The sequence below is a fragment of the Macaca thibetana genome, chromosome 10, assembly GCF_024542745.1.
Source record: "Macaca thibetana thibetana isolate TM-01 chromosome 10, ASM2454274v1, whole genome shotgun sequence".
NCBI lineage: Eukaryota > Metazoa > Chordata > Mammalia > Primates > Cercopithecidae > Macaca > Macaca thibetana.
In genome coordinates this window covers 22401967-22427034 of record NC_065587.1, presented here as the reverse complement: position 1 = coordinate 22427034, position 25068 = coordinate 22401967, and the positions used below count along the sequence as shown (strand labels likewise).

The 25068-nt window shown below is 36.3% G+C and overlaps 1 protein-coding gene and 1 long non-coding RNA gene across 5 annotated transcripts in view; both read right to left on the bottom strand.

The window, feature by feature from the left end:
• Window positions 1-25068, bottom strand: part of TTC28 (tetratricopeptide repeat domain 28) — a 723416-nt gene that overhangs the window by 514040 nt on the left and 184308 nt on the right. The gene's annotated exons all lie outside the window — the stretch shown is intronic.
• LOC126963996 (uncharacterized) overlaps window positions 1-25068 on the bottom strand; it is a 58406-nt gene that overhangs the window by 21709 nt on the left and 11629 nt on the right. For both annotated transcript variants that reach the window (XR_007729276.1, XR_007729277.1), the window contains one exon: window positions 1-25068. This exon is cut by the window's left edge and continues 21709 nt beyond it. This is a non-coding gene — a long non-coding RNA (uncharacterized LOC126963996).

Genomic DNA, 25068 nt, shown 5'->3' with positions numbered 1-25068 from the left:
CACTTTTAAAAGAATGAAATGTTTCTTTTTGAACTTTCATTCCTGTCATTTATATGACAGATGACATACCACAGAAATTTTGGTTGTTCATTAATTTACACGGAAAAGCAGTTACAATCTACATTTCAGAGTAACACTGGGCTTACTGTTAGATATTTCCCCATTTTTAGAGATGCTATAATACAGAAACCATTGCTAATAATTAATCATATGTGGATATAAATGGAAAAGAGAATATGAGTAAAACTCAAAAGTTTTTTTTTTAAAACAATGACTCTGTGGACTTTGTAGAACATACATAAAAAGATATACTTTACTATGGAAAACACCAAGTCTGGATACTTGGTTATAACAGTCTAAATTTTTCTAGATTCTGATTAACAAAATGCAGAAAGTCTTCATACAACAATCATTGTGGAGCCCAACAAACTTACAGAATGAGATTAGCTGAATAGATGAGAATTGGAAATTTGTTCTATTTTGAAGTGCAAGCTTTTCTGGTTGATGAGGTAAATGAATAAATTCAAATGTTGAGACAGAATCTGGATTAATTTCTTGGTATTGTTCTCCGCCTTCATTCCTCTAGGAAGAAAGATCATGTCACTCAACAGCAATACTTCCAGCCAATTAAATGTTGGTTTTGTGCTGCAATGCTTCACCACCACCCCCAAGCTGGAAGGATTTCAACTGTGATGTAGGATCCACAATAAGGGTAAAGTAAGGAAGAGTAGGAAAAATGAGCTCTGTCATACAGGCAGTCAGCCCCCATGGGAAGGAAACAGCCAAAGAATTAGCATTTCTGAACTTGACAAGTGAACGTCACATGCGCACAGACTCCATATGCATCAGCTATCCTATTCTGCTCTGTACCTCATATTACATCAGGTTTTAACTGTTTCTAAGTGTGTTCCATGTCAATCAAATATTTTTCTTCTCCTATCTGAATCAAATAGTGCAGCAGATATTCTAGTCTAATCATTGCTTGTTCCCATTCCTCCATTTTGCTCAGCTAGTAGAGATAGTAATGGGCAGTCTTATGTACAATAACTTACACACAGCAGGGATTCAAAACAAACAGATCACATTCCTTAATCAAGCATTTAAAAAATAATTTATTGAAAACTCACGTAACATAACATCAACCATTTTAAAGTGAACAACTGAATGGCAGTTATTACATTGTGCAATGCTGTGTAACAACCACCTCTATCTATTTACTTCCATCCATAAAGTAAAATCCGATACTCATTAAGCAGTTTCTTCCTATTCTCCTCTCTCCCTTTGTTCCTAGAAACCACCAATTCACATTATGTCTCTATGGATTTATCTATTCTGAACATTTCATATCAATGAAATCATACAATATGTGACCTTTTGTGTCTGGCTTCTTTCACTTAGCAAGATGTTTTTGAGGCTCATTCATGTTATAGCATGTATCAGAACTTCATTCCTTTTTATGGCTGAACAATATTTCATTATAGGTATATACCACAATTTGTTTATTCATCCATTGATGGATATTTGGGCTGTTTCTACCTATTACCTGTTGTGAATAGTGTTACTATGCTATATATTTGTTTGAATAGTGTCCAATTCTTCTGTATATCTAAGAGTGAAATTGTAAGGTCATATGGTAATTCTATGTTTAACTTTTTGAGGAATGGTCAAGGTGTTTTCCACAGTCAAGCAAGCATTTCTGAGCACCAGACATGTACTAGATGAAGTCTCTGCTTTCATAAAGCTTACATTCTAATGAGAAAAAACAAACAAGTATATCATTAATTGTATTATATATTTAAGTACACAGACATGTAACTGTCATGTCAGATGGCAGTAAGTATATGAAAAGAAAAGCAGAGTAGGGTACAAGGAGGAAGGAGAAGATACTATTTTATATAGGGTGGCCAGCAAAGGCCTCTCTGAAACATGAACAGTATGAAATTAGATAATTAAGTACTGACTAAACAGTCAGTGAAACTTCTTTTTAATGAAACATCATTTCTTTCATGACATTTTCCAAAGCACTCTCATCTTTCTGGTTTGAATAATGTTCCCTTTGTGACATTTTTCTGAATGTTAATTCAGACTAGTAACTTTACATAAAGATCCTTGCTATTTATTTTGTATAACATAAAATAAAACCCATCTGGTGAATTTTCTTGATCACCAGTATACTCTGTGGCAACGGACCTACTTTTCTAATATGATTACAGTTCGAGGTAATCATCAAATAAAATCTTGTGGAATGTCAGGACTCTAACATCTCAAACCAACAATTTCCCAAAAGAATGTAACCAGCAAATCATAAATAGCTCAAAGTATTAAACCCCACATGTGTGTCAAATACACTAGGCTAAGGGTTAAGAATCCCAGTTCTAGTTCCTGCTTTACCACCTTGGGCAAGACAGTTACTTCTCCTGGATCTCAAGGTTTGGCTTTACATACAAAACTAATCTGAGTATATACTACTTTAAAACAGAATTGTTAAGTAGGTAAGAGGGTTGCATTTTTTCATAATTTATAATTCAACTTCATAAAGAAAGATAAAAATAGCCTTTCGTCTTGCTCTCTGAAGGCTCTGCTACAGTCATCTCCCATCTCCTCTGAAGCTTTTTTTATTTTTTTATTTTGGGGGTTTGTTTCTTTTGTTTTGTTTTTTTTTGTTTGTTTGTTTTATTTTGTTTTAGGTAGGGCCTGGTTCTCTGTCACCCAGGCTGAATGCAGTGGTGGAGCCATGATCTCCCAGGCTCAAGTGATCTTCCCACCTCAGCCTCCCCAGTAGCTGGGAGTACAGGCACATGCTACCATGCCAGGCTAATTTTTAAGAATTATTTTTTGTAGGGATAGGGTATCACTATGTTGCCCAGGTTGGTCTCAAACTCCTGTACTCACGGCATCCTCCCACCCTGGCCTCCCAAAGCACTGGGATTACAAGCAGGAGCCACCGCACCCAGCCCCCAAAGTTTTATTAAAAGGTGGCTCAAGCCTGTAATCCCAGCACAGGAGGCAGAGCTTGCAGTGAGCTGAGATCCTGCCACTGCACTCCAGCCTGGGCGACAGAGCAAGACTCAGTCGCAAAAAAAAAAAAAAAAGCTTTATGACTCCATCACTTCAGACATTCAGAATCACTTCAGAATGTCAAATTTATTTGTACAAACAGGCAAACCTCATATTTGTCATTTTTAATATTTAGAGCTCTTCTGATCCCTCCCTGGAAGCCTCGGGGGTAGACAACCTCAACAAAACATCCTATGTGCTCATGCCCTAAGTACGCCTCTATAATTAGTCTCTTTCCCTGCTCCTCAGATCCTCTACCAAAGATCTCTCCCATGGACACTAAACTCATAATGAACTAGGGCCAACAAGGAAAACCCTCCATAACTCCAACCCCAAAAGAACCTAGAATGACAAAGCTACACAGACTTAAAAGAGGAATAAGCAAGCAGAATCTGAAAAGAATAGCCAATCAACCTCGTAACTATTCTCTGAAATCTAGAGACTCTTCTGGGTTATCTCTAGAATCCTCAAACATGATTGATACGCCTCATCTGTCTCCTCAGCTTGACACAAAGTACACCAAATAGCATAGCATGTGTAAATCTCCCTAATGAAAGTATCTGTAAACTGCTCCTCCTAGAATGGTCCTGAAAGTCCAGTATATTTTTACCATCTTGTCAGTTTTCTCCCATGATATTATGACAGGGTTATTCATTTTAAAGGTTACCATCCCTTCAACTGCCAGATATCAGCTATCACAGGGGCAAATAATGGAATAATATTTCTGTAATCTACATAGAGTCAACACTTTTTAAAAGGTTGTGAGTGAAAGAAATGATCCTAATAATTCTAAAACCTAGTTTGATGAGAAAAATAGAAGAAACTACAAAATCTCAGGAAAAATAAAATCCTTCCACGGTTAAATCAGTAATTCACATCACAGCTGAATCAAGTCATTTCATTATATTTCATTTTTAGTTACATGAAAATCAATATTCTATACATATTATAAAATAATCTAGAGACCAGAGTAATCTGTAACAATGAATTTATGTTGCCTTTCTTTAATCTTAGTATAAATATATAAACTGCTATCTTAACATAAGGTATTTGCCTAATTCCTACTTAACTTCACTTCTATCCTGTATTTTCCATATCGTTTGCTATTCAGTTGGCTTTAAATATATTCATGCCAATTCTCCATGTTCTCACCAGCATGATTAAAAAAATTTCATATGGCATTGGTATAGGAGATGATTGATAACAATCTTATTCTTCTTAAAGTGATTCCTTGCTGGGTCTGTGGGGTGGGGAAAAAATGTTAAAAGTGATTTAAAAGCCGGATTTTCTAAAATCCTGCTTTTTCAGATGAATATCAAAAGGGAAAGAAAATGAGCATGTAGGCATTCTACATTTAAAATGAGAAGTACACACTGTGAAAACGGAGGAAAATATATTCATAAAGATTGAGTAACAAACTGCTCAAGCCATTTCCTGAAAAGATATTGCATTTCTGGTTGTAATTGTTAAAATTATAGAAAACAATTCCTGTTCTTCAAAAATAACTCAAATGTGGCTCCAAAATCAAAGGTATTATTATTTTTAAAAATGTAAAGGTATTGAGCAAAATTTTGGTGTTGATAAATTTAAGTAAGGAGCTATTGTGCTAGAAGATAATCTTGGTAAGAGATACGCAGTACTAACCCTTCTTGCCAAAAAGAAGACAAAGAGTAATAAAGACAATTATAAGGGAAAATTGATTACATCATTTTAAAAACGGCATTGGTGCCTGTGAAATTCCTAGGAATTTTCTTCCTGTGGGATAGTGTACAAATGATTTTGTCTTGTCTAAAGTATACTAAAATTACAAATACATACTCACACTAAGGAAAATTGCTTTTACTTACCAGGTTGAAAGAAACAAGGAAGGCTTGAAAAACAGATATTTCCAGGGAAGAAAAGTAAAGCAGAAAAGTGAAGGTATAATAAAAGGACTATAATCAGAGATATGGAAGGAAGACAAACTGCATTAATTAATTTTCTTTAAGAAATGAGACTAGCTACACACTGAGATGAATTGTCTCATTTGCCAAGTGTCCCAAGTGGCAAAGTCAAACAAATAACTCTGTAATTCTTCATTAGTTTTTCATCAAATTTAACCATTTGCAGACTGCCAAAAGTGTGGGGGTGGTATCCTTAAAATCTTAAGAGAATTATAACTAATTTTCACATGTATTTTTCAATACCTTCCTTTGTTGAAATAACCAAGTACCAAATGAAAATGGTATAAATACAGAGCAAAAAATAAGATAAACAGCAGAAAGGGTCTACTCTTCATGGGAGGCCACATTGTAAAGTGGACAGAGCAAAGCCTTTCAAATTACTCAGAGCTCGGTTTAAACTCAGACTTTTCCACTTCCCCGTTAAATGTCTCTGCTCCACTTATTTAATCTCTTGCAACTCCATTTTCACATAGGTACAAAATGAAGGATACAGCAGCACCAGGGTCGCTGTGAGATTAAACATCATTATGACATTAAATACCATGTATATAAAGTATCTGGCTCTTTCCTTCATAAATATTAATTCCTCTAATAAACTACATAAGTCAGGCAAATATTTAAATGTTTGAGATTTACTGTTAAATGATCAAAAATCTGAGTACAGTATGAGACCTTCTGATGCCAAATGATCCTCACTTAACATTTAGTTGAGAAATTAAGTAGATGCAGTCCTCAATTTTTATGTACTTTTACCACAGGGGTAAGACTTATGGAAAGATACGGTGAATTTTTTTTTCCTTTGGACATAAGCATTTTTTTCCCCCTCAGCCCTACTAAAAGATAAATTTTTAAATGAAAATCTAGTTTTTATAGCACATGGGACTTTTTTCCAAAATGAAAATAGCTTTGTCATTTTTAATAAGATTAATAAATATCTTTGTTTTTAAAAACTGCATATATATAAATATCATAAAGAATACATTTTTTAAAATCCCTTGAAATCTTGCCACCCAGAGATAATAGTGGTTAAGATTTCAATATATAAATATACACATAAACATATATATCTTAGACTTCTTTCTCTGTATAAATGTATATACAGATTTTAATAAAACTATAAAATTAATAAATTTTTAATTAAAACTGAGATGTTAATGCTTGTTGAGTAGATTTTGTGTATATATCATTAACTGTACAAAATCATGGGAATAACATTAGGATAAAATGAATAAGACTTCCACAATCTCTAACACTAACTATTTTTATTCTTGCCATGTCCATTTCTAATGCTTGCCATATGGATATATAACTGACATAATTATAACATAAGAGATATAATTTTATATTCCTTTTTCATCCATTGTAAGCATATTCTATGTTGCTGCATGAAAATATTTAAGTCAAATACAACAAATGAGATACTAATAATACGTACTAATATCAAAATATCCTCCCTGATTATGACTTATAAAGCCAAGTCCTCATTTTTGGAAATGACAAATTTAATGGCAAACATACCTACCTTTTTTAAAGGGTTGTATATTTTATTGCTATGGAGATTAAGTGAGATCATGTAACCAAGTATCTTATATTCAAAATGCATTTTGAAACATATTTTTTCCTTTCTTGCTTTTAGCCTTGAAACATACTTTGAAACTTTGTTTCCCCTCCTTTTCCAGCAGACACTCCTACGCACAGTGCTCGCTTATCTAATTATGTGCTTGCTTAGAAATTCCAGGGGCTAATTTTGAAACAATCCAGGCATAAAGAACCAGCTGCGAATCCTCAGGCTTAGGAGGAGTCACGAACAATTAGTCCACCACTACCAAGAAGTAGTGAAGATGATACCAACCGGACCTCCAGACAGGAGGTTACTCAAGATAGTCTATATGTCTCTGAACAATAAATGTAGACCTGCGCCCTTCAGCACCACTCCTGTATATTTCCCACACTAAATTTTCCTTATTAAACCCTTCACTCAGCCCAAAAAGCTGGAATGGACTTTTAAGGGAATGTGCCTGGCCATTCCCCAACTGCTAGCATTTGAATAAACTTGCTTTCCTTTCACCACACCTCACTTCTCATGTTCTGGCCTTCAAGCAGTGAGTAGCTAAGCTTGAGGCAGTTACAGTAAGACTTGCTGAAACTCTTGATATACCTGCATTATATGAATATAACACATCACATAACATTATTATCAACGGGTATGTTATGAATGAATATATTGCAAGTATATATGATGCTTCTCAATATTCTCAGAAATTTCTTTTCTAGGATTTTTGTTTACAGCAGAAAAAACAAGACTTTTCCTTTATTAAATACAACTAGATCCAGGATATGCTATTCAAAAGCATTTTAATATATTTCTCGGCTTGTAGGTAAAGGAAAGCTATAAGGGTGTAAAAAACAACAATGAGCTGTAACAGAGTAGGGGGCACAGCGAAACTAAACCTGGGAGATCAGAATGAGAAGCAACCCCACTCAACCCATATTAAGGCAAGACTTTTAAATGGCGCTAAAGTGGTCTCAGGTCTATAGATCCCTGGCTTCTGACAGAAATCAGTGCAAATCCTCCCTGAAATACATAATCTCCAATTTAGGCCATTAGGATTTTCACAGATTAAGTTCAACTAAATATGTACTTGGTATTTTTTTAAATCACTAAACCATGTAAGGAGACAAGCCACCATGAGCAAGATACAGAATAAAAAACAAAACCCCAACAGATTTAAACTTCCAAGTATATTGCTTTTCCCATGAGAGCAATATATTGTCCCTCAATATTAAAAAATCATTACTTGGCCAGGCATAGTAGCTCATGCCTGTAATCCCAGCACTTTGAGAGGCTGGGGGAAAGAAATGCTTAAAGCCAGGAGCTTGAGACCAGCCTGGGCAATAAAGCAAGACCCTGTATGTACAAAATATTTAAAAATTAGCTGGGCACAGTAGGGCATGCCTATAGTCCCAGCTACTTATGAGGCTGAGGCAGGAGGATCGCTTGAGCCCAGGAATTCGAGGCTTCTGTTAGCTATGATCATGCCACTGCACTCCAGCCTGGGTGACACAGCAAGATCCTATCTCTAAAAAACAAATTAAAAATTAAAAAAAAAAAATTATTCTTCCTCCATAAGTCCGAATTCAAAAGCTTTATTTCTGTTCCTATGATACAACCATAACTATCAAAGATATGAAGATATATTCCTCAAAAATCTCACCCTGAAAGCATTTTAGAATTGCATCCTTTATAAACTGAAGACTGACTTTTAAAATAGCCATAAAATTTTTTTTCAAAATTAATCATCCATATCTTTTTGTTCTTAACTACCCAGGTGCTAGCACAGGAATCAGAGAAAACGGTAGGATATTTTTCTTAGAAACTAAGTAGTAACACTTATATTCAATGTATATTAGTCAAGAGAGGTATGGTGGTGCATGCTTGTAGTTCCAGCTACGTGGGAGGCTGGGGTGAGAGGACTGATTGAGCCCAGGAGGTCAAGAGCAGCCTGGGCAATATAGTGAGATCTCATCTCCCAAAAGGCAAAATAAATAAATACAACATATACATTAATCTAAAAAATAAAAAAAAAAGGCTGGGTGTATTAGGGTTCTCTAGAGGGACAGCACTAATAGGATAGATAAGTATATAAAGGGGAGTTTATTAAGTATTAACTCACAGGATCACAAGGTCTTACAATAGGCTGTCTGCAAGCTAAGGAGCCAGGAGAGCCAGTCCGAGTCCCAAAACTGAGGAACTTGGAGTCTGATGTTCGAGGGCAGGAAGCATCCAGCACAGGAGAAAGATGTAGGCTAGGCCAGTCTAGTCTTTTCACGTTTTTCTGCCTGCTTTATATTCTAGCTGTGCTGGCAGCTGATTAGATGGTGCCCACCCAGATTAAGGTGGGTCTGCCTTTCCCAGCCCACTGACTCAAATGTTAATCTCCTTTGGCAACACCCTCACAGACACACCCAGGATCAATACTTTGCATCCTTCAATCCAATCAAGTTGACACTCAGTATTAACCATCCTACTAGGTTATACCAAAGTGATACAATCCCAAAATCTCATGGCTTTAAGGAACAACATTTTTTTTCTTGATCTCACTGCACCCCCATTGCTCTGCTCTGTAGTCATCATTCAGGGATGCAAGCTTCAAGAGTTTGTATCACCTGCAACAACCAAGGCAACAGAATAGAACGTGGCAAATTGTGTGCTCGTTCTTTCACATTCCTTTGATCAGAACAAGTCATATGACCACTCATAACTTCAAGGGAGTAGAGAAGTACAAGCCTATGACGTGCCCAGAATGAAAAGAACCAGAAATACTAGTGGACAGAACTAAAGGCCACCATACACAGTTATTTGGACTATTCAAATAGTAAGATAAACAAATAAATGCTCAACTGAATGCAGTTGAAAGTTTATATAATAATTCCACTGCTAGACTTTAATAGAAGACCACAAGATGATCTCAAAGAAGTGTAGGCTTGACAACAGCCTGAGGCATTGTTTCCAGATCCTAGGCTCCCTTATTGAGTAAATGGTGCAGTTGTCTTCTAAGCAATTTACCCCACTAACTTAAAATTTCTCTAGTCAGAGAAAAAATGGCTGATATTCCACAACAGATATAAGTCAAATAAAAATCACCATTATATACTATGCACTTAAAAAAAAATCCTCTGATATCACTAGAAATGCTTCTTTGCCTAAAGCCTAAGTCAATCATATAGTAGTTTAAGCTGTTTATTCAAGAAGTTTTGGAATATTCAAGAAGTTTATTTGAGAAGCTTTTTTTAGGGGGGGAAATAAAACCATCAAGCCTTTAAGCTTAGGAATAATCTATGAAATCTTCAACTTTGTCATTCCTTCTTGCCCACTTGCTTCTCTCCATCCTATTTCTTTCCCTCTCTTCCTGTTCTTACTGAAATTAGGTGACAAAAGATACTTTTAGAGAGTTTCTCTTAAAGAGAGTACTGCCTTGGTTTAAGAAAATAGCTTATTAGATGCTCTGAAGAAGTGAAATCAAGATAGCCAAACTGTTGCTCATAAGAAGTAATGAAACCAGTGATTTTAAAATGTAGCAATTATGCACATAATTCTCCTTTAATTTTTTACTAAATATAATTTACATGCAATTAAAAGTACACAGATCTTAAATGTTACTACTATAATAGCCATTGACAAATACATCACCCAGTAATCCATATCCCTATGGAAGATACAGAAGGTTTCCATCACCCCAGAAAGTTCCCTCAAGGAAAACATCGTTATGATTTCTTTTCTATAGATTTGTTTTATCTCTTCTTGACCTTCATATAAATAGAATCATATCATATGTACTCTTTTGTGTCTAGCTTCTTCCATTCATCACAATGATTTTGAGATTTATCCATGTTTCTGTGCATGTAAATAGTTCCCTCACTTCATTAATAAATAATACACTTATTTGAATATTAAAAAAAAAGAAGTTAATGAATGGATGGCTTCTAGTTAAAGATAACAATTAAAGTATTTAGCACAAACTCTAAAACTAAAATGAGACATTTTATTTAAAGTCATAAACCCACAAGGACCAAAACACAAACAAACAAACAAACAAACACAGGAAGGGAAAAAGGGGCAATTTTTGAAGCTGTAAAGTCAATGAACTAGTGATAATATACCGAGCAGATTCAAGAAATTTAAGTCAAAAAGGAGAAAGTTAAGAAACAACCAATTCACATTTAAGAATCTCCTAAAGTTTTGGGAAGTAGCAATACCAAGTACCTCTAAAAAAGATGAGGAGATAGGGCTAAAAATAGGATTGGTTTAAAGTCTATTTAAGAATCAATTAGCCCTTAGCATGTAGACTGTGGTCTCTAAATTTCCTTTCTCCAAAAATGAACAAAATTCCTCTAAGGAATAGTTGATTCCACGTCTGAAGCAGAAAATACACGAAATGTTCCCAAAACATCTTGTCATTCCAAAAAGTAAGACAGTTTCCAAAGACCAGTGGAGTCACCTCAAAATGACTCAGAAGTCAATTTAAAGAGGCTTAATGGCCCAGAGATTGAGCAATGAAAAGGACAATAGATTGACACACCAAATCCATTTAAGTCCAAGGGTTCATGATACTAAAAAAAAAAAAGAAAAGTTTTGGCTGGGTGCAGTGGCTCACGCCTGTAATCTCAACACTTTGGAAGAGAAGGTAGGTGGATCATTTGAGGTCAGGAGTTCAAGGCCAGCTTGGCCAATATGGTAAGACCCTGCCTCTACTAAAAATACAAAAATTAGCCAGGCATGCTGGGGAGTGCCTGTAATCCCAGCTACTCGGTAGGCTGAGGTAGGAGAAATGCTTGAACCCGGGAGGCAGAGGTTGCAGTGAGCCGAGATTATGCCACTGCATTCCAGCCTGGGCGACAGAGCAAGACTGAGTCTCAAAAAAAAAAAAAAAAAAATTAAATTAAATTTTAAAAATCACTGCTCCCCTTTGAAGGATGTAAAGAAACCAATTCATTACTGTGAAAACAGGAAAATAAAGGAAAAAAACATTCATTCTGTCTTTCTACAGGAACCACATCACAAGTTACCAAACAGCTGGTGACATTGTTTTGTAGATGTTTTCCACCTAATAAATGCAGATGGAATGAAATAATTAGAATATCTTCATTTTGTAAACCCAAATTAATTTTAGGATCTAGGCAATGATTGGCAACTAACATTGGCAACTAACATCACAAAAAGAAAAAACAAGATACTAGTGCCTTATGATAGAAGTACAACAATACTTCTGAGACAGTGTTGTCCTCCCTCTGCCCCCTGCCCAAAATATTGCAATTATGATTCTGACAAGGCATCTGATCTCCCTATCAGTTTCTAGGAAATAGAAGGGACACCATTAAATGGCACCACAAGGATGCAGTTAGCAAAGTCCAAACAGTGAAAAACTGTATCATTGATCCTGTCTCTTCAACAAGTAATTTGCGAAGGGAAAGATAGAAAGATATTATAAAATTTAAGAGACAAAGTAACCAAAACAAGGATCTTAATTTAGATTCTGAGTCAAACAAACACACTGTGGGGTGAGAATGGAGAACCATTAATGAGATAATCAGGAAAATCTGAACAATGATTAAACTATCTGATAATACTAAGAAATTATTGTTAATTATATCTAGGGGTGATAATGCTGCAGCCATATGGCCTTTGTTCTTTAAAAATGTCTTTTTCCTTTGGAGATACATATTAAAATGTTTATGAATTAAATAGTGATGTCTGAGATTGTTTCAAAATAATAGATAAAACAAAACTGGCCTTGAGTCTGTAATTGTACATGAAAACTATTCTCTCTGTACTTGTCTCTGTACTTGTCTCTCTGTATATCAAAATATGCTTGAAATTTTCATGATGAAAAGTTTAAAAAGTAGTATTTTCAAACAATATAATATCTACTCTCCCTATCACAGCAGAAGATGCCAAAGATTTATCCTCTGGAGAAGTTAAAAGAGAGGGTTTCTGATATAAAGAACACAGGAACAGTTAAGTGTAAGATAATGCATGAAAATGGGAATTAATTGAAAGTTTACTTAATAAATGTTGAAAGTCTTTTACAACCTCCTCTTCCAACTTGACTTCAAGAGCATTAGCAGTCAGAAGAATACCCTTTGGGCCAGAAACTGAAATAATCTTTGCTGAATAATCTGATAAACACAAGAGGAAAGATCTAAAGAGACTCACATCAGGAGTTCCTACTAACAGTCCATCCATTCACCCTGTGGTGAAGACACCAAGAAACAGTACCAGCATCTACTCCACTCTTAAATATTAGACAAAAATCAAGGATCATCTGCATTTGAGCTGTTACAATAATTAATTGGGAGGCCATCAATCTAAGATGGTTCCAGCATCCTGGGTTCCTACTTACACAAACTAAAACTCAGCTCAGTGTAAATGGTCATAGTCTAGGCCAATTAGAAACTGTCAACTAATCTCTAACTAGGAACTTTCCCCTACTTAAGCTTAACTAATCAGAAACTGCCAACTACCCCTCACTAGAGACTTTCCACCACTTAAGCTTAACCAATCAGAAACTGCCAACTAACCCCTCACTAGAGACTTTCCACTGGAAAGAATTATTTACCTTGCTTCCTTGTTCATCCTATAAAAGCCTTCCCCTCATGCCCTTTTTGTGAAGCCCTGTACTGATTGCATTCTGGCTCTGCACAATTCATGAATTGTCAAACTCATGCTCAAACTCTAAAATTCTAATACACTTCAGTTTATCTTTTAAAAAAACAATGCATCTGAATATAAAAGACACAGACTTAACATAGAAGGAGGAAACAAGAAGAGGAGGAAAGGAAGGGGGAAAGGAAGAGGAAAGGAAAGAAAACAGGAACAAACTGACTCAAGAAGAAAAAAATTCAAAACAATTGTAATATCCTCAGAGGGATGAGAAAATACTGCATTGATGAAACAAGAATGGGATACTAGGGAAAAAAGGAATAATCAGATAGCAAAAATTTTAGAAATAAAAAGATAGGAATAAAAAACTAACCAGAAGAATTCTGGTTGAATATTAAAATGGAAGAAATGTTGCAGGAAACAGATTAAGTAACAAGAGAGGTGGAAAATAAGAGAGATATGAGAAAATTATCTCCTGAGATTCAATATCTGAATAAAAATAGTTCAAGGAAATTAGAAAACAGATAAAACTGTGAAAATGAAATCATTAAAGAAATCATTCAAAGAAATTTTTCTAAATTAAACAACATGAGTTTTTAGATTGGAAGTTGTCCATTAAGTAACCTACACAAATGGTGAAAATAGAGCCTCCCTAGAGCATACTGTTACATTTCAGAACACTGAAGACAAAGAAGATTCTATAAGCTTCCAGAACTAAGAAGGTTTTCATATAAAGGATCAAGATTTTAAAGTACATCAGAATTCTCAACAGCAAAAAGAGAACAGGGCAATGGCTGAATCCGTTCCTCCAAAATTCAGAGGGGAAAATTATTCCCAACCTTAAGTACTACAATCATTCAAACTATTCATCTCTTGTTAGAGTAAAATAAAGACATTCTCAGACATACAAGGTTTTAAAGTTTTTCTTCCCATGCTCCATTTCTCACAAAACTGCTAAAGAATATGTAACTCAAAAACAATAAAGAAACTATGGGATACAAAAAATAGTGAATTAAATATAAGGGGATAAAAGGTATTCCTTGCTTGATGGTAAATGAAGATCTCAGGACAATAGTTGTGGAAATAATCCATTCTAATTGGAGCAGATCAGAAGTCTCCAGCCCAGAGAGATTTCTTCAAGAAGATAAAATTGTTCAAATGCCTCCTGTGTTTGAACATATTGATATAAGTTTAACACAACTAGGTAGATTTGGAGGACTTAATTCATAATATACTCCTCATCTCCAATTTTCTCTTCCCATCATCTCTTAAACACACACCAAACAGACTTTCACCCCACCACTCCACTGAGTCTGCTCCCGTCAATTCATAAGCTCCATGCTGCTAAAGCCAATAGTCGATCCTCAGTTCTCATATTAACTTAAATCCATTAGCAGCATCTTATAGCCTGATCGCGCCCTGCTTGAAACAGTTTCACTTGGCTTCCAGGATACACCAAGCTTTCCTGGTTTTTCTCCTACATCACTGCTTGGTCTTTCTCAGTTTCTTCTGGTGAATCCTCCTTATTTCCCCAATCTCTTCACACGTGAGTATTCCAGGTTTCAGTCAGTGGACCCCTTTACCATTTATACTACGTTCACTTGTGTTTATTCACTTTATATGAATCTATAAATGCGTATCTCTGGCCCTATCATCTCCCTGAACTCCAGATTGCTATATCCAACCCCGCCCCTTAGGTATGTAATAAATATCTTAAGCTTAACGTGTCCAAAACCAAGCTCCAGATCTCTCTCAAAAATATCTGCTCCCCGGCAGTCTTTGCCATTGTAGTTAGCTAAAAGTCCATTACTCCAATTATTCACGCCAAAAACCTTGGAGACACCACTGACCCTTCTTCTGCTCTCACATACCATATCCAATCCATCAGAAAATTCTGTTGGTTCTACCTTTAAAAATATTTCCAATTAGTTAATATGGTAGCTAAAAAAAAAATTTCCCAGAACTTGACCACTTTTCGCCAATGCCACTGCTAATTACCACCCTTGTCCAGGTCATCATCATATCTTGTGTAAGTTCTGCCTTAGCCTACCAACAGGCTCCTTACTCTGCCCTTGCCTTCTCCAGTCTACTCTCCAAGCAGAAGCCAGAGAAATCTTTTCAAACCCTAAGTCAGATAAAGTAATTCCTCTGCTTAGAAGATTATAAAGACTTCTCATCCAGCTCCAAATGAAAGCAAACATCATGACAATAGCCTCATAAGGTCTTACCCAATCTAGCCCTTGGTCCTCCTCCTCATTTGCTCCAGACACACTGCCTCTGTCTACTCAAGAACATGAGGCAGGATCCCACCTCAAGCCACTGCACTTATGAATCCCACTGAGAACACCCTTACCCCCAGATATCTGTGTGAATCTCTCTTTCATAGCCTTCAAGCCTTTACTTAAATATCATCTTCTTGACAAAGTCCTCCCTAATGACCCTATTTGAAATTGTAACCCCACCTTACTTCCAATATTCCTTTGTCTCCTTTCTTGCTTTATTATTCTCCACAGAACTTACTGATATCTAATATATTATGTATTTTATTTAGTTTACTGTACATTTTTCCCCCTTAGACTTTGGGAGAACACGGAGAATTTTAATCTACTTGTTCACAGCTATATCCCTAACATAGAGTAGAAGTTCGACATACTTTTACTGAATGTATAAAAAGGTACATAGAAAACTAAACAAATACAAAATAAATTATTTCTTAACACTAGGGGGAAAATATGAGCAAGAAAGGAAAAGTAATGACTTATTACATAGCTCAGCTATGCAAAGCATTTACACAGTCATAATAAATACTGATTTATTTATTATTTACTCAGTGGTTCTCAAACCTGGCTGCACATTAGAAGTAACTGAAAACTTTAAAAACACAGATACCCAGGATCTTCCCCAAAACACATAAAGCAGAATCTGTGAGGATGAGTCTCAGGCATCTAGATTTGTTCACTCAAGTTTGCTAGTGATTCTAATGTATAGCCAGAAATGAGAAGCACTCGTCTAACCAAAATTACAATAAAACTACAGTGGGCAGCTAGGGGATCAGAAATACCTATGTAGGTGTTAGAGACAAGAGGTATGAGTTAAATCTTAAACTTCAGTAACTAAAAATCAATAAATAACTGCTAAAACTGAAAAATCAGTAACATTATAATTCAAATAGAACAAGTTACAAGAGTTGAAAAGTGTTTGCTTCTGGGAGGAGTGAGGAATAGGGCTGAGGATGCCTGCTTTTTAAAAGTCAGGTTGAATATTTTATTTTAGACTGAAAATTCATATAATTTTCAATTAATAAACTAAATTTATAATTTTTAATGGTAATTTTGAAGCTGGAACAATTAGCAAAGGAAGAGAAGAAAGAGTGGGGGCTGAGTAACATGGGGGAAGGGCTAGAGTCTTATAAAGACACAAATTTCCAGTGACAGAGTAGCCAAGGTTTTCACAGAAGAATGACTAACATTCCATCTTAAACTGGCTGTTGTCAACGAAATAGAACATTGACCTGAGCCTTCCATTTAAAAAAAAAAAAAAAGGCAAAAAAGGTGGGAAGTGGTAGTGGTAGCAAGAAATTGGTGGTAATTCTCACATCAGGAGCCTATCTTCCTTTAATAAAACAAAGAGCAAATCATTCTAAGACTGTTCGCAGCCATGAATACAGCAAATGCAGATCACTTTGTTTTCTTTGTCCTTACACAGGTGACACAGTAGAAAAATTTAAATTATGAAATCTCAAATACATTCTAAAATGTGTTCAAATGTAAGTTGAGATAAACTATTTTGGAGTACTCCCTAAACAAGACATAAATAGGGACAAGGAGAGTATCTTCAAGGAAAAGTCCATATGTTAATCCTTTATTTCTACTGTATTTTGATAGAACCTAAATCCAAGTTTCACTTGAAATGATACTCAATGTTTACCGAAAGGGGCTCCCTCGGTTTCACAGTAAAATGATTACATTGTAAAAGTCCTATTTGTTCAAAACCATTTTTCGATCTGAGGGAACGTGAGCATGTTAAGAGCATCTAATCATAATTCTGGATCCCAAAGAGCCCCCGGAAAAGTCCCTACAATATTCCAGAATAAGCATACATTTCATAGGAGTTCATTCTTACTGATTTACCATATGGGCAGTTCCAGTTGTGAACTTCTATAAGAAATGTAGAGAAATGTAATTTCTCTCTTTACTGGGCCAATATATTGACAATTTATTCATAAATAAATTTATTTACTGAGTGCAGTGGCTCACACCTGTAATCCCAGCACTTTGGGAGGCTGCAGTGGGAGGACTGCTTGAGCCCAGGAGTTTGAGACCAGTCTGGGCAATACAGTAAGACCCCATCTCTACAAAAAAAAAAAAAAAAAAACTGTAATTGCCCAGGTGTAGGCACACGCCTGTGGTCCCAGCTACCTGGGAGGCTGAGGTTGGGGGATTGTTTGAGCCTGGGAAGTTGAAGTTGCAGTGAGCCAAGATTGTACCACTACACTCAGCCTGGACAACAGAGAGAGATCGATCCCATCTCTAGAAAGATAAAATAAAATAATAAATTCATTCAAAAAATGTTTTCTTTCTCCCTTGCAAGATTACTGGTCACGAAGATGTGACTGTGAAAAAATGTGAAAATAAATGAGAAATTTCAGAATGTTTCATCAGTTTCAAGTATCTAAAAGGAAAAGTAAACTTTGCTACTTTAAAATTAACTACGAAAAAGTAAGAATTATCAGAAAACTATGTAATTTTCACATCCTTCATTAAATAAATACTATTTACTATTTTAGTAAATAGTAAATTCTATTTACTAAAATTTGCTACCTTCCTCAGGGCAGGCAGACAAGTTGACAGCCTCTTAGTCCCATCTTACAATTACCATTTCTATTAAAACAAGAAAATACCTTTTTTTCTCTGGAACAAAAAATGCAGATTTTTCCAATACAGTAAACTAACGGTCATCCTCATTAAACGAATGTTTACTGAAGTATATCATATACAGAGATTACTAGGGTCTCAAAATAAAATGAAGCACAAATTCACTGCTTCTGTCTTGAAAAAAATAGTGTGTGAATTAAAATATAGTATGAAAATAGCATACATGAATTAAGATGGCATAGACTGCAGGTCTAAATTAGCTTATTGGGTAAATTCCAACACTATAATTTTTAATCTTTTAAATATTTATTTGGAGAGCTTTTAAAATTGGCACACAAAAATGTACATATTTATGGGGTACGCAGTGACACTGCAATACATATAATGTATAGTGATCAGATTGGGGTAATCAGCATACCCATCATCTCAAACATTTATCATTTCTTCGTGTTGTGAACAGTCACTGTACTACTTCTAGCTATTTGAAATTATAGATTGCTGTTAACTATAGTCATCTTACAGTACTATAGAACACTAGAATTTGAATAACTTTATTGAGATATAATTCACACACCATAAATTCACCCTTTTATACAATTAGATTTTAGTATATTCACAGAATTGTACATCTATCACCACAATCAATATAATTTATTTATCACCCCCAAAAGAAGTTCCACATTCATCAGCAGTTATTCATCATTTCCTCCTACCCCAAGCTCCTGAAAACCACTGATCCACTTTCCATCTCTACATTTGCCAGTTGTGAACATTTCATATAAATCGAGTTATATAATATGTGGTCTTTTGTGTCTAGCTTCTTTCACCTAGAATGCTGTTTTCAAGGTTCATCTACCTTATAGCATGTATTAATCAGATTCAGAAATGTATTAAGATCATTTGTTTTAACCCTTATGTCCATATGGCTTTATCCACTTTGCTAATAAAAACAGGAAGTGAAAAATTCAAAGGCGATGTTGAGTACATGTAATAATCTTTCAAAAATATTTTTCTTAAACAAGAATCCATAATTACAGTGAGAAAATGATTACAAAATAGTAACAGTAAAACCAGTCTAATCTAGGTCTACTTTATCCTTAATATTCAGATTAGTTTAATCTTTTGAATGATATTCAATCTTGCTAGGACATAGCTAATTACATTAAAAACTACCATATGCAGAAAGCTTAACATTTATAATAGACAATTCCCTATCACAGCAATCCCATAATTTTCATTAGCAGTAACAATTTCTGTTTATTAGCAGTAACAATCTTCTGCATGATTCCTGATAAACTGAGTTTCATAAAACTGTACAAAAAATAAAGATTTGGTCAGTAATTTCACAAAATGAGGCAAGAGGAAGAGAAACTAGAAATGTATCAATCACTTGAGATGCTGCATTCTTCAGTTAGAATAAAAAAGATGTCGACTTCTCTATTATATTTGCCCTTAATTTGCTTGCAAACTTGCAAAACAGGACATCTAATTTGATAAAACATCAGAGTCCAGAAGGGTATTTCTTAATGGCATGAAGTTTGAACATCTTGAATAATATTCCTCAGTTTCTCTTTCTAAAGCTTGAGCAGAAACTCATAAAATGAACATCTGTAGAGCACCTACTATATGCCAAGCATTACATTATGAACTAGGTGTACAAGAAAAGGAGCAAAATAACTGTTCCCAAAGAATTCACAATCCAGTGGATGCAGTAAATACAATCATCAGAAAAACAAACATTTATTGAGCACCTATCATGAGACTGGCACTACATTAAAAGCTTTCGATGAATTCAAACTCAGGCTGTCTGACTCTGGAGCCTGTTATTAATCATATGAAGATGTGATGTGTAAGGTATTCCAGGCAAAGGAAAGCAAATGAGGGTAAAAGTAGAAAATGATATGACATGTGAAGGGAACTGTGATGAGTTTGATGTAGTGAAAAAAGAATTTAGAGGTAAAAAGTAGCAAGAACTGGAGCTAAAAGTTTAGCAGAGGTCAGACCACAAAGGTTCTGGAATGTCATTCCAATGAAAAATTAAAGAAGATCTAAGTAAAGAGAACTTGAAATGTTCCCAACACATAGAACTGATAAATACTCAAGGTAATAGATATCCCAAATACCCTGACTTATTCATTACACATTCTAGGCATGTAACAAAATATCTTATGTACCCCATAAATATGTAAAATATTATATATCAATGCAATTTTTAAAAATATGAATTAATACCTGAGTAGTTTTTTTCAAGTAAAATTAAAATGTTCATATTTTCATGATAATGCAAGTAAACAGGACAGGAGTCTTTTTGCATTATGCCATTTTTCTTGCTTTTTAAACATAATTATGCAATGTTGGAAAATATGCTTTTTAAAAATCATGACTTGCCTATTTATTTTTTATACCTATTCTCTTTTGATGCAAAGAATTTTTTTTTAATGCCAGTAAGTTTTAGGTTTTAAAGTGTGTTCTGATATTTTAAGCTGAAAAGCTGATTGGTACTAAAAGCATTCTCTAGTATCCATAAAAGCATATGCTTTTTCCATCCTATCTTTATAAGATTTACATGGTTAATATATGACTCTCATACATATTGCACAAATGAAACAGAATAGAATTACTATTTTTGGTGATAGTCTATAACTAAAGCCTTGGAAATCCATCTGATACCTGTTAAGAGATAACAGTTGTTTCTACAATGAAGCACCAGTATCTGCCTTGCATAGCACAATCCCCATTATCCCTGCACCTGAGAGGCTTGAAGCTTGGAAAATGTTCATGAACTGATTTCAGTATCACTAGATATCACTGGCTGGCTAACAAGCAACACAGTAGGAATCGCGCAAGATCCTTTCTGAAGAAATTATAAAAGAAAATGGGTTGGGCATGGTGGCTCACGCCTATAATCCCAGCACTTTGGGAGGCCAAGGAGGGCAGATCATGAGGTCAGGAGATCGAGACCATCCTGGCTAACACAGTGAAACCCTGTCTCTACTAAAAAAAATACAAAAAATTAGCCAGGTGTGGTGGCGGGAGCCTGTAGTCCCAGCTACTCAGGAGGCTGAGGGAGAAGAATGGCGTGAATCTGGGAGGCAGAGCTTGCAGTGAGCTGAGTTCGCGCCACTGCACTCCAGCCTGGGCAACGGAGCCAGACTCCATCTCAAAAAAAAAAAAAAAAAAAAAAAACAGAAAAGAAAATGTAGAGGCAGCATCCTAAAGTCCTTCTAAAGAGCTTTCCACAAGATTCTGACAATAAGGCTGTCAGTGCAGAAATCCTGGATAATGCAAAGATTCTCCAATTTTCACAAAAGTGAGAAGAAAGGCCTTAAATCTTTAAACCAAGGATTAAAAACAAGCATATCCTAGTTTGGGCTATATATCTTATTAATAAAAATTCATCATCAAATGCCACACTACCCACAAGAGTCCATAACTACCTTCGGCTTTTTTTGGACACTACCTGACAGATTTTTTTCTAATTTAGGTTGAAGGTTTATATTCTTTCATACTGCATCACGTAATGCCTCATGGATGGCAGGCACTAAACAATTTGTTGATTTTTTTCTATTAAAAAGAATGAAATTCCCTGACTACCTCACTAGACATCTTTATTACTCATTCTTTGTGCTCCAAACACACCTGCCTGATTTCAGTTTCTAAACCTAACAATATTCCTTTCCCCTCAAGCTGCATACACCGCTCCCTCCACCTGGAACACTCCCCACATCCTCCACTTTCTTCAGAACTCAGATGAAACATTTCCTCAGAGAACCTCCACACTAGGGCATGTCCTCCTGTCACATGCTGTCATCCCCAGTTGTACTCCTTTGCACCACTTACCATACTATAATTAAATAATTATGTGATTGATTAGTTTAATATTTGGCTCTCTCTTAGGATGATGTATCATGGGTTTTCACATCTTTATCCCCAGTGCCTTTCACAAGCAGACTAAAGATGAATATTTGTTGAATAAATGAACAACTTTGAAAACTAGCTTTACAATTTACTAAGTAAATTTGAAAAACTCACTTAATGTCATTAGGCTTCAGTTTCTGTAGCTATGTAAAGAGAATAATATAAATGCTACCTCACTGAGTTGTTGGGATTTATGATGAACTCTAAACTTTAAAATGTTACATAAAAATATTAATCTATTATTATTATCAGCAAGGATATTTCACATTTAATATTGCCTGTAGCCAATCGTAATAGTATTAGCTAAGAACTTTAAAGCATATTACAGATTATCAAGATGCTGATAAATAATGGAAGTATCTGGCAAAAATTAATAAGTAATCATTAGCTCCAGTCAGTAGCAGCCTGTGACAGATTCCAAGCACTGATCTCACGATTGTCAGTTTAATAATAATAGTCTATCTCACAAGAAACTGTGTCAGGTCTACTATAATTCATGCTTCAGAAAGAAGTATTTCCTATGGAGTTGGGCTCATGAAATACACCAGCTAAAGAGTGGATCAATAGTGAAAGATGAGCTTCTCCAATTCACTCACAATTACACTTGGTCAATAGACTAATGTAAATCAATAATTTGTTATATTTGCTACATTTACAGACTTTGATCTTTAATATAAACCTGGCAATAAAACAACATACATTTCTTTTCCTATGTTCTACAGTAATCTGATCATGAATATGGTAAAGGAAAAAAACTATTTTCTCTCTCAACTGTGTAATAAATATAAACCAAATTGTTCAGTAACCTCTTTCAGGTATGCCTTTTTAGTAACTGTCTTCATAAAGATATTTTTTAAAAACAAGTAAAAGTGAGATATGTAACAGGTAATTATTAATCACAAGTAATTTTGAGTTATGCAGTTTTCCTAGGTATTCCTATACTAGCCTATATATATATGTGTGTGTGTGTCTGTGTGCATGTATGTGTCTGTTTGTGTAGACATATATATACACACATATATATACTCATATACACATACATACACATGCATATGTGTATACGTACACACACACCTATATATATAAAATTCCACACTTCCTCTTTTGTATTATAGTTAGGTAGTGTTTACCTGTAACCTCTCCTAGAAAGACAGCTCTTTGAAGGCATGGCCAATGTCTTTTAAATCTGTACCCTCAGTACCTAGTGCAGCATTTCAACGTTAATAGGCATTTAGTGAGTGCTTGCTAAATAAACTGCACAGTCTTTTGCCAACACAACATTTTTCTGATGCTCGACTCACACTACCCAACAGTCAACTTTTGAGGTTGTCCATTTCCAGCTCTGAAGAAGATACACTCTTAATAAAAAAACACTTTCTTGATATAATGTCAGTTATTTGCTTCAAAAAAAAATCCAGTGGGAGTGGGTACAGAGATTTAGAGGTGAAATAAGACTGTCTATGAGCTATAATTTAAACAATTTTTGATATCGGTTCATTATACAATTCTCTCTACTTTTATATATTTGAAATTTTTCATAATTTTTCTTAACTGGAAAAAAGTTTTAAACGTTTAAAACTTGAGAAGCTTCTCTTGCAAGATGGCCGATCAGAAGAAGCTGCGCTCTGCGGCACTCCGAAAGGAATGAAGCAGAGAGTGAATTCAGCACCTTCGGCTGAAATATCCAGGTCCTCACAGTGGAACTGTCTAGGCAACAACTCGATCCAAGGAGGACGACAAAAAGCAGAGTGGGGTGACGGCCCACCCAGCAATGGCACAGAGCCAAAGGAACCCCCACCCCCAGCCAAGGGAAGCAGTGAGGAAACCACACTTCTCCCATGCATCTTTGCAACCCGCAGATCAGGAGATCGACTCATGAGCCCAGGACACCAGGGCCTTGGGTCCCATACACAGAGCTATGTGAAGTATCCGCAGAGCAGCCGCTCAGGCACACCCACGAGTTTTACCTACTCCAGCCCCAGAATCCCCGACAAGGCAGAAGATCCATCCACGCATACCCCTAGGAACTGGGGCTGAATCTAGGGAGCCAAGCAGTGTCACTCTGCAGGCCCCACTTCCATGGCACCTCACAGGTTAAGACCCACTGGCTTGGAATTCCAGCCACCCAACGGCAACAGGCTGGAGTAGGCGTGAGTTGGAACCGAGTTCCCGGGGAAGAAGGGTGGCGACCGTCTCTGTGGTTCAGTAGATTCAGCTGTTCCAGCCAGCTGGCTTTGGAGAATACAAACAGTCCCGACAAGGAAGGGTCCCCCACAGTGCAGCACAGCTGACTTACCAGATCGTGGCCAGACTGCTTCCTAAAGCAGGACCTCAATCCATTCTTCCTTACTGGGCGGGACCTTTCTGCGGGGGCTTCAGCCGCTTCAGCCAGGGTTCTAAAGACAGAGCCTTGATCTCTCCCTGGGACAGAGCTCCTGTGGGGAGAAGCAGCCACCATCTCTGCGGTTCAGCAGACTCAGCCGTTCCAGCCTGCCAGCTTTGGAGAACACAGACGGTCTGGATGAGGAAGGGTCCCCCACAACGCAGCACAGCTGCCTTGTCAGGTCATGGCCAGACTGTGCTTTAATTGGGACCCTGATCCATTCCTCCTCACAGGCAGGACCTCCCTGCAGGGGTTTCAGTCACTCCAGCAAGGGTTCTACAGACAGTGCTCTGATCTCTCCCTGGGACACAGCTCCAGGTGGGAGGGGTGGCTGCCATCTCAGTGGTTCAGTAGACTGAGCTGTTCCAGCCTACCAGCTTTGGATAACACAGTCTGGACAAGGAAAGGTCCTCTCCCCCCACCCCAGTGCAGCACACCTGCTCTACCAAAAAGCAGCCAGACTGCTTATTTAAGTAGTTCTCTGATCTAATTCCTCCTGACTAGGTGAGACCTCCCAACAGGGGTCTCCAATCACCTCCTACAGGCATGTTCGGGCCAGCAACAGATCAGTAATCCCCTGGGACACAGCATCCAGAAGAAGGAGCAGGCTGACATCTTTGCTGTTTCACAGCCTTCACTGGTGATACCTCCAGGCATGGGAAAAGCCCAGGCAACTAGGGTCTGGAGCAGACCCCCAGCAAACTGCAGCAGCCCTAAAGAAGAGTGGTCTAT